Below are 10,277 nucleotides of genomic sequence, written 5' to 3'. Positions count from 1 at the left end.
ATCTGTTCAAATCATCTGTGAAGGTAAGAAAATAACGGTACCCGCCACGAGCCTCAACACTCATTGGATCGCATACATTAGTATGTATTATTTCTGATAAGTCAGTAGCTCGTTCCATTGTTCCAGAGAACGGAGTTTTAGTCATCTTGCCCATGAGGCCTGGTTCGCAAGTACCAAGTGATTCATAATCAAGTGATTCCAAAAGCACATCAGCATGGAGTTTCTTCATGTGCTTTACACCAATATGACCTAAATGGTAGTGCCACAAATAAGTTGCACTATCATTATCAATTTTGCATCTTTTGGCTTCAATATTATGAACATGTGTATCTCCACGATCGAGATTCAATAAAAATAGAGCACTCAACAAGGGTGCATGACCATAAAACATATTATTCATATCAATAAAACAACCATAATTCTCTGATTTAAATGAATAACTGTATCGCATCAAACAAGATCCAGATATAATGTTCATGCTCAACGCACCAAATAACAATTACTCAGGTCTAAAACTAATACCAAAGGTAGATGTAGAGGTAGCATGCCGACGGCGATCACATCGACCCTGGAACCATTTCCGACGCGCATCGTCACCTCGTCCTTAGCCAATCTTCATTTAATCCGTAGCTCCTTTTTTTAGTTGCAAATATGAGCAACAGAACCAGTATCAAATACCCAGGCTCTACTACGAGCATTAGTAAGGTACACATAAATAACATGTATATCAAATATACCTTTCACTTTGCCATCCTTCTTATCCACCAAATACTTGGGGCAGTTCCGCTTCCAGTGACCAGTCCCTTTGCAGTAGAAGCACTCAGTTTCAGGCTTAGGTCCAGACTTAGGCTTCTTCCCTTTAGCAGCAACTTGCTTGCTGTTCTTCTTGAAGTTGCCCTTCTTCCCTTTGCCCTTTTTCTTGAAACTAGTGGTCGTCCGCAACCTTTAGCATTGCGAAGAGCTCGGGAATCGTTTTTGTCGTCCCTTGCATATTATAGTTCATCATGAAGCCTTTATAGCTTGGTGTCAGTGATTGAAGAACTCTGTCAATGACACTATCATCAGGAAGATTAACTCCCAGCTGAGTCAAGTGGTTATGGTACCCAGACATTTTGAGTATATGTTCACTGACAGAACTATTCTCCTCCATCTTGCAGCTATAGAACTTGTTGGAGACTTCATATCTCTCAACTTGGGCATTTGCTTGAAATATTAACTTCAACTCTTGGAACATCTCATATGCTCCATGACGTTCAAAACGTCTTTGAAGTCCCAATTCTAAGCCGTAAAGCATGGCACACTGAACTATCGAGTAGTCATCAATACGCGTCTGCCAGGCATTCACAATGTCTGCAGTTGCTAGCGCAGGTGGTACACCTAGCAGTGCTTCTAGGACGTAATTCTTCTGTGCAGCAATGAGGATAATCCTCAAGTTACGGACCCAGTCCGTGTAATTGCTACCATCATCTTTCAACTTAGCTTTCTCTAGGAACGCATTAAAATTCAAGGGAACGGTAGCACGGGCCATTGATCTACAACAACATAGACATGCAAAAACTATCAGGACTAAGTTCATGATAAATTAAAGTTCAATTAAGCATATTACTTAAGAACTCCCACTTAGATAGACATCCATCTAGTCATCTAAATGATCACGTGATCCAAATCAACTAAACCATGTCCGATCATCACGTGAGATGGAGTAGTTTTCAATGGTGAACATCACTATGTTGATCATATCTACTATATGATTCACGTTCGACCTTTCAGTCTCAGTGTTCTGAGGCCATATCTGCATATGCTAGGCTCGTCAAGTTTAACCTGAGTATTCTTCACATGCAAAACTGGCTTGCACCTGTTGTATGTGAACGTAGAGCTTATCACACCCAATCATCACATGGTGTCTCGGCACGACGAACTGTAGCAACGGTGCATACTCAGGGGGAACACTTATACCTTGAAATTTAGTAAGGGATCATCTTATAATGCTATCACTGTACTAAGCAAAATAAGATGCATAAAAAGATAAACATCACATGCAATCAAAATATGTGACATGATATGGCCATCATCTTCTTGTGCTCATGATCTCCATCACCGAAGCATCGTCATGATCTCCATCGTCACCGGCTTGACACCTTGATCTCCATTGTAGCATCGTTGTCGTCTCGCCAACTATTGCTACTACGACTATCGCTACCACTTAGTGATAAAGTAAAGCAATTACATGGCGATTGCATTTCATACAATAAAGCGACAACCATATGGCTCCTACCAGTTGCCGATAACTCTGTTACAAAACATGATCATCTCATACAACAATTTATATCACGTCATGTCTTGACCATATCACATCACAACAAGCCCTACAAAAACAAGTTAGACGTCCTCTACTTGGTTGTTGCAAGTTTTATGTGGCTGCTACGGGCTTCTAGCAAGAACCGTTCTTACCTACGCATCAAAACCACAACGGTTTTTCATCAAGTGTGTTGTTTTAACCCTCAACAAGGACCGGCCGTACTCAAACTCGATTCAACTAAAGTTGGAGAAATAGACACCCACTAGCGACCTATGTGCAAAAGCACATCGGTGGAACCAGTCTCATGAACGCGGTCATGTAATGTCGGTCCGGGCCGCTTCATCCAACAATACCGCCGAATCAAAGTAAGACGTTTGTGGTAAGCAATATGACTATTATCGCCCACAACACCTTGTGTTCTACTCGTGCATAAAACACCTATGCATAGACCTGGCTCGGATGCCACTGTTGGGGAATGTAGCAATTCAAAAAAATTCATACGATCACGCAAGATCTATCTAGGAGATGCATAGCAACGAGAGGGGAGAGTGTGTCCACGTACCCTTATAGATCGAAAGCGTAAGCGTTTAGTAACATGGTTGATGTAGTCGAACATCTTCACGATCCAACCGATCCAAGTACCGAACGTACGGCACCTCCGTGTTCAGCACACGTCCAGCACGATGACGTCCCTCAAGCTCTTGATCCAGTTGAGGACGAGGGAGAGTTCCGTTAGCACGATACCGTGGCGACGGTGTTGATGATGTTACCGGCGCAGGGCCTCGCCTAAGCACTACGATGATATGACCGAGGTGTTGAACTGTGGAGGGGGGGCACCGCACACGGCTAAGAGAACAACTGTTGTGCTTTGGGGTGCCCCCTTGCCCCTGTATATAAAGGAGGGAGGAGGAGGAGGCCGGCCAAGGGGGAGGCGCACCATGGGTGGGAGTCCTACTAGGACTCCAAACCTAGTAGGATTCCCCCCCCCCCCACTTTTCCTAGTCCAAGAGGGGGAAGGAGGGAAGGAGAGGGAGAGGGGAAGGAAAGAGGGGGCCGCGCTCCCTCTCCCTAGTCCAGTCGGACCGCTAAGGGGAGGGGCATGCACCACCTTTTGGCCTTCCCTCTCCTACTCCCTTATGGCCCATCTAGGCCCATAACTTCCCCAAGGGGGTCCGGTAACCCCTCGGTTCCCCGAAAAATGCCGAACTCTTTTTCTGGTATCCAAACATAGTCTTCCAATATATCAATATTTATGTCTTGACCATTTTGAGACTCCTCATCATGTCTGTGGTCTCATCCGGGACTCCGAACAAACTTCGGTCATCAAAAAACACATAACTCATAATACAAATCGTCATCGAATGTTAAGCATGCGGACCCTACGGGTTCGAGAACTATGTAGACATGATTAAGACACATCTCTGATCAATAACCAATAGCGGAACCTGGATGCTCATATTGGCTCCTACATATTTTACGAAGATCTTTATCGGTCAAAACGCATAACAACATACGTTGTTCCCTTTGTCATCGGTATTTTACTTGCCTGAGATTCGATCGTCGATATCATCATACTTAGTTCAATCTCGTTACCGGCAAGTCTCTTTACTCGTTCTATAATGCTTCATCCCGCAACTAACTCATTAGTCATATTACTTGCAAGGCTTATAGGATGAGCATCACCGAGAGGGCCCGGAGATACCTCTCCTATACACGGAGTGACAAATCCTATTATCGATCTATGCCAACCCAACAAACACCTTTGGAGACACCTGTAGAGCATATTTATAATCACCCAGTTATGTTGTGATGTTTGATAGCACACAAGGTGTTCCTACGGTATTCGGGAGTTGCATAATCTCATAGTCTGAGGAACATGTATAAGTCATGAAGAAAGCAATAGCAATGAAACTGTAACGATCATAATGCTAAGCTAATGGATGGGTCTTGTCCGTCACATCATTCTCTTAATGATGTGATCCCGTTCATCAAATGACAACACATGTCTATGGTTAGGAAACATAACCATCTTTGATTAACGAGATAGTCTAGTAGAGGCATACTAGGTACTCTATGTTTTGTCTATGTATTCACACATGTACTAAGTTTTCGGTTAATACAATTCTAGCATGAATGATAAACATTTATCATGATATAAGGAAATATAAATAACAACTTTATTATTGCCTCTAGGGCATATTTCCTTCAGCTACGTCACCGTTAGAGAGGTGGATGTTACCACGAAGGCACACCGACGCCACGAAGGCTCACCCTATTCTCCCTTTGACAACACCACAAATGCGTTTCTCAACCACTAGTGGTAAACCTTGGGGTGGTCTCCAAACCCTCACAAACTTTCCGGGGGTAATCACAATGGTCGATTCCTCTCCGAATGACTCCTACCGCCTAGGAGTCTTCAACCTCCAAGAGTAACAAGAATGACGGGGGAAAGCTGAAGACTTGCTCAAATCATGAATTCCTTGGGTGCAAAGATGGGGAAGGAGTGGATATATCACTTGAGTGGACAACTTCTCTCAAATGCTCTCAAATCCCTTAGGGATCTAAGATTTGGTGTAGGAGTGTGTGAGAGAGAGAGTGAAAAGTGTTCTTGAGAAAGTTCAAAGTGAATGGTCAAACCTCCCACGGGATAGGTGAGAGGTATATATAGTATCCCCCAAAGTTGTCGTTGCGGCCAATCTGAGTGCAGTAGCCGTCGGACGTCGGAGACATACCGGATGTTTGAGGCCATGGCATACACCGGACGTCCGATAGGGACCGGAAGTCCGACGATTTAGCATTGCATAGGAAGTACCGGACACCGGTGTATACCGGACGTCCGAGGCCTCGGTAGGCACCGGACGACCGACAGGGACTAGAAGTCCGACGATTTGGTTCTGACAAGGAAGTGTCGGACGTCCGGTGGACACCGGAAATCCGACGTTTGGGCTTTGTGAAGAAAATGTCGGACATCCGATAGACATCGGAAATCCAATGTTTTGACTCTATATAGAAAGTACCGGACGTCCGGTGAATACCGGTCGACCGACATGTGTTGGTCGTCCGACAGAGACAGGGTTCAGGAGATGAGTATTTAAGGAATATCATTTGAGCAAGACTTTCGCGAGATCCCATGCTCCCCTCTTAATAGTGCGGGATCCCTATACTCAAGAACAAACATAGGGCCTAAGACAGTAGACTTGTTTCTTCATTCTTGAGGAAGATAAATATTTCCGTAGTCATAATCCATACATAGGATCCCGGGGGACTAAAACCTGAGATATACTTGGCAAACTCTGTTAGTCCCCTATGTGTATATTGTCATCAACATCAAAATACGTTTAAGGGCATGATTGCACTTTCACCATTGCACCCTCATAGCAACTTACAAAAGTAGTGAACACGAATCAACTAAACATGATGAAGTTAACTAGACAAAATTACCATGTGTCCTCAAGAACGTTTTGCTCACTATAAGAAGTACTTATGGCTCGTCCTTTGTAGTAAAAGCATTGGGCCACTTTGCTGCATCTTGTTACTTTGGTTACTTGCTACAAATTATCTTGCTATCAAACTATCTATCACTACTACTTTACAACACTTGTAGAGAATACTTGCTGAAAACTGCTTATTTATTCCTTATGCTCCCCGTTGGGTTCAACACTTTTACTTATCGACAGGACTACAATTGATCCCCTATACTTGTGGGTCATCATAACCCCCATGTGCTGCAGCAACACATGCAAAATCAAATTATGTGGAAGACCACAACTTTGGGTTGCTACAACACGGCAGCAACATATATATTTCGGTTCACAGGACGAGCAACCTCTAAGTTCCCCAGCCTATTATGGAGGGCATGGGCTCCACCACGCTGCAATTTTTTTGTTTGGCTAGCCATACATGACAAGATTTGGTGCGCTCATCGCCTGTTGGGGCTGGCCCAATGAATACTTCTATCCATTGTGTGTTAGAAATTTGGAAACATCCACACACCTGTTCTTGCAATGCCCAGTCGCCGTGGAAATATGGAGGGGAGTTGCTAGATGGAAAGGATGTGAAAACCTCAAACCCCGGAATTTGATCAACCACAACAGAGCACAAAGCTACTAGGAAGATATCATTGATGTTGCCCCTGTCAATTGCAAGAAAGGAATAAAATCTCTATTGATTCTTGTCATCTGGGAGCTATGGCTGGAAGGAAACAACATAATTTTCAAGCGAAAAATCTCTATAGTCATGGTGATTGTCGGGAAAATCATATGCTCATTAGAAGAATGGAGGATAGTGGGAGCAAAGTTTATGCAACCCACTTTTGGGGACCCAGGACGAGAGAGTAGAGTTTGATCCTTTTTGTGCTTCATAGTTGTGCTATCTCTCTTTCTTTTCGGTTTTATCCTTTGGCCACCTCTGGTGCCCTATTGTACATACTTTTCCTACTCTACCCCACACCCATATAATGGAAAACAGTAGTTGTTGGACATTTTAAAAAAGCATTGGCATCCTTCGACTTTGGCTCTATTGCATCCACGACCGACCACACCATCGCATGCTGGTAATCTACTGTGTTGCAGTGCTCCTTCGACCAGATCTGCAAAAGGCGGCCGTTGGTGCTCGCCTTTTTCACCTACAGGCCCTCCTGCTCAAAGAGGAGACAAACATTATTAGAATCTAGTATTACTGATCCCTTATTTCTTACCCATCCATGGCCAACTATCAATGATGACTGCATGGTTGACATCAGATTTTGGCATAGAAATAAATGCAATTAATATTAACTCAAAATATAAACATGTCAACATAAATTTTCTTCGCCTCATTGTAGTGAATAATTTACTTACTGGATCATCTAAATCCGAGGTCTTATGCAATTTCGAGAGCCAAAACAATCCAACCCGACCATGACTTGAATCTTTAAGATCATGACTAATGATTACTATGATCATGTGTATGGCTTGTTTATCAAGTTGTCACAATCTTTGATATTCATGTGAAAATCCAAAGCAAATAAATTTTCTTAAAGCCTTGATATTCTTTATGCTCAGTTATAATGATGGTGTTCTAAAATTTTGCTCACTTGAGCGATAGTCTATATTGAAAGAAAACAAAAGAGATAATTGAGCATGTTTTACTTGCTAATCCAAAGGTTTGTCAAAGATCTTTCTTGGAAAACTAAGGTGGAAAAAATCATTACATGATCTAGAGTATGGTTTGGCTTCCTGTATAACATCCACATTTAAAGTATGGAGTGTTTGACAGAGTTATCTTGACCTCCCCATTAGGTATTACTATTCAAAAGGTTGTTAAGATAGGGTGTATAAACTATTTAAGTGATTGAGATTACCTTATCAAAGTATTGATCTACATTGGGATGGCATTCACATAATAATATTATCTTTGTTTATCATCTTATATGCTCAAGTGTGAGAAAGAATTAAGCTTAGAGATGTTGATACGTCTCCAACGCGCCTAATATTTTAATTGTTCATGCCATATTTCCATAACTTAAGAGAAAGGTTTTGAAGTTTATCTGGACTAACCTATTAATAGAATGTCATGTGCCAGTTTCCATTGTTTTGTATTTTCATGAAAAATAGGTAATTTAAACCTTTGGAAAACATCCATAAAAAGTACGAGGACCACTTTTGCACCAATGAGCATCCAGGGGGACTAGGCTTGGGCCAGGAGGGCCCACAGGGTGCCTAGGCGCCCACCATGTAGGGGCACCTAGCCCAAATTCCAGGTAGTGAAGGCAAGGATACAAGTCACAAGGCACCTAGACCGCATCACGACTAATGTAAGGCACCTCCTTCGCGCGACCATGGCTCTAGAACTGACCGAATCAACATACCCCCCCCCCCACACACACACCTTAAGAGGGTTGCAGGATCCGGGCGGGCATGAGAAAAAAGCCATTAGACAAAGCGTCGGCGACGGCGTACATTGTCGGGATGCTCGTGCCGTTAGAAGAATTCTAAACCAACCACCACATCCAACATCTTCAATTCCAACAATGTAGACACCACGAGCAACCAAGACATCGCCTTCATGATGGAGACAACTTCATGACGTTGTCCTCGTCCGATCTGACAAACCAGCCCTAGCCCCCCCCCCCTGCTCAAAGAGGGGCACCGATATTCCAACAACATACCATAATCTCAGGCCAGAATCGTGCAGGGAGGCCTAGATGCCACACATGGCCGCCACCTACCACCACCAAGTTGACTCCGGGCACCGAGAGGCGTCGTAGGCCATCCCGCCAACAGAAGCCTCGCCATGCAAGATACACGATTGCACGAGGGGACAGCCTCGCCACAGTTGATGCCGCGTGGGCCTTGCCCACTAGCGGCAGTGAGTGGAGGGGAGTGGGAAGGGAGGGTGCGGTGGCTCGGGCTCGCGTTTTAGGCCAACTCCAGTGCACGACCCCAAACGAACGTCCATTTTTCCCCGACTCTATCTGTTTGGGTAGGGCAATGGGGGTCGTGTCCGGGCCTGTCCTGGGATGCGGTGGCCGTGCGCCCAGTGCGCTGACCCATCCTTTGGCCCCATCCTGTCCGCCACGGCCAAAAATTCCCATATGTTCATATTGCAATGTTCAAAACAAATTTGCACATCCAAATATTAATTGTCTGAAAATAAAAATAGTTTTACAATCCAATCAAAATTTTCTCTAATAAAATAGTTTTACAACCATATCGAAATTCTCTTGAATGAACCAACACATCTATTGGTTGCCAATGTGAGTCCACACATGCTCAACCAAGTCATTTTGAAGATCCAAATGAGTGTGCCAATCACGCATTTCACGATGAAATTGGGCAAAATGTTCAAACGTGGCCGGTTCTTGGTGCAGGGGCTCAACATTTTCACCTTGAAAATCAAATCCTTGGTCGAAGATGCTGTCATCACGCTCGTCCTCGACAATCATGTTGTGCATGATCACACAAGCAGTCATCACGTCCCAAAGCTTCCCTTCGTCCCATGTCAGCGCAGGGTTTCGAACGATGCACCATCGGGATTAGAGCACACCAAAAGCACGTTCCTCATCCTTTCTAGCACTCTCTTGCATTTGGGCAAATCTCTTTCTCTTCTCACCTTGGGGGTTTGAGATTGTCTTCACAAAAGTTGACCACTGAGGATATATACCATCAGCTAGGTAGTATCCCTTGTTGTACTGGTGGCCGTTGATCTCAAAGTTGACACGTGGGGAGTGGCCTTCTGCAAGCCTTGCGAAGACTGGAGAATATTGCAGCACATTGATATCATTGTGAGAACCTGCCATGCCAAAGAAAGAATGTCATATCCAAAGATCCTGCGAAGCCAACACTTCTAATATGACAGTGCACGCTTTAACACGCCCCTTGTACTGGCCCTGCCAAGCAAATGGATAGTTCTTTCACTCTCAGTGCATACAATCTATGCTGCCAAGCATGCCTGGAAAGTCTCTAGCTGCGTTGGTCGCCAACAATCTCTCTGTATCAGCGGCAGTTGGCTGCCTCAAGTACTCAGGGCCAAACACTGCCACCACGGCCTTGCAGAAGTTGTACAGTGACAACAAACATGTGGACTCACTCATACGCACATACTCATCCATCAGATCACCTGGAATTCCATATGCAAGCATGCGGATGGCCGCGGTGCATTTCTGATAAGAGGAGAATCCAAGCTTGCCAAGGGCATCCATCTTGCACTCGAAGTATGGGTCATGAGCAACCACTACCTCTCGGATACGATTGAACACATGCCTTGCCATACGAAAACGGCGACGGAATTTATCCGGCTTGAAGAGCGGGGTGTTCGCAAAGTAATCGGCATATAGCAAGGCGTGGCCTCTCTCCCTGTTGTGGTTCAGGTTGGGAGCACGGCCAGGGAGTGACCCCTTGTACCGAGGAAGCTGCCGTTCAATGTGGTCGCGAACGACCAGTGCAGCCACCATAAGATCTTCATCATCCAAGGACGAATCGTCCGACGAATAAATGAA

Source organism: Triticum aestivum, chromosome 1B, assembly GCF_018294505.1.
Source record: "Triticum aestivum cultivar Chinese Spring chromosome 1B, IWGSC CS RefSeq v2.1, whole genome shotgun sequence".
NCBI lineage: Eukaryota > Viridiplantae > Streptophyta > Magnoliopsida > Poales > Poaceae > Triticum > Triticum aestivum.
This window is presented reverse-complemented; position numbering follows the sequence as displayed.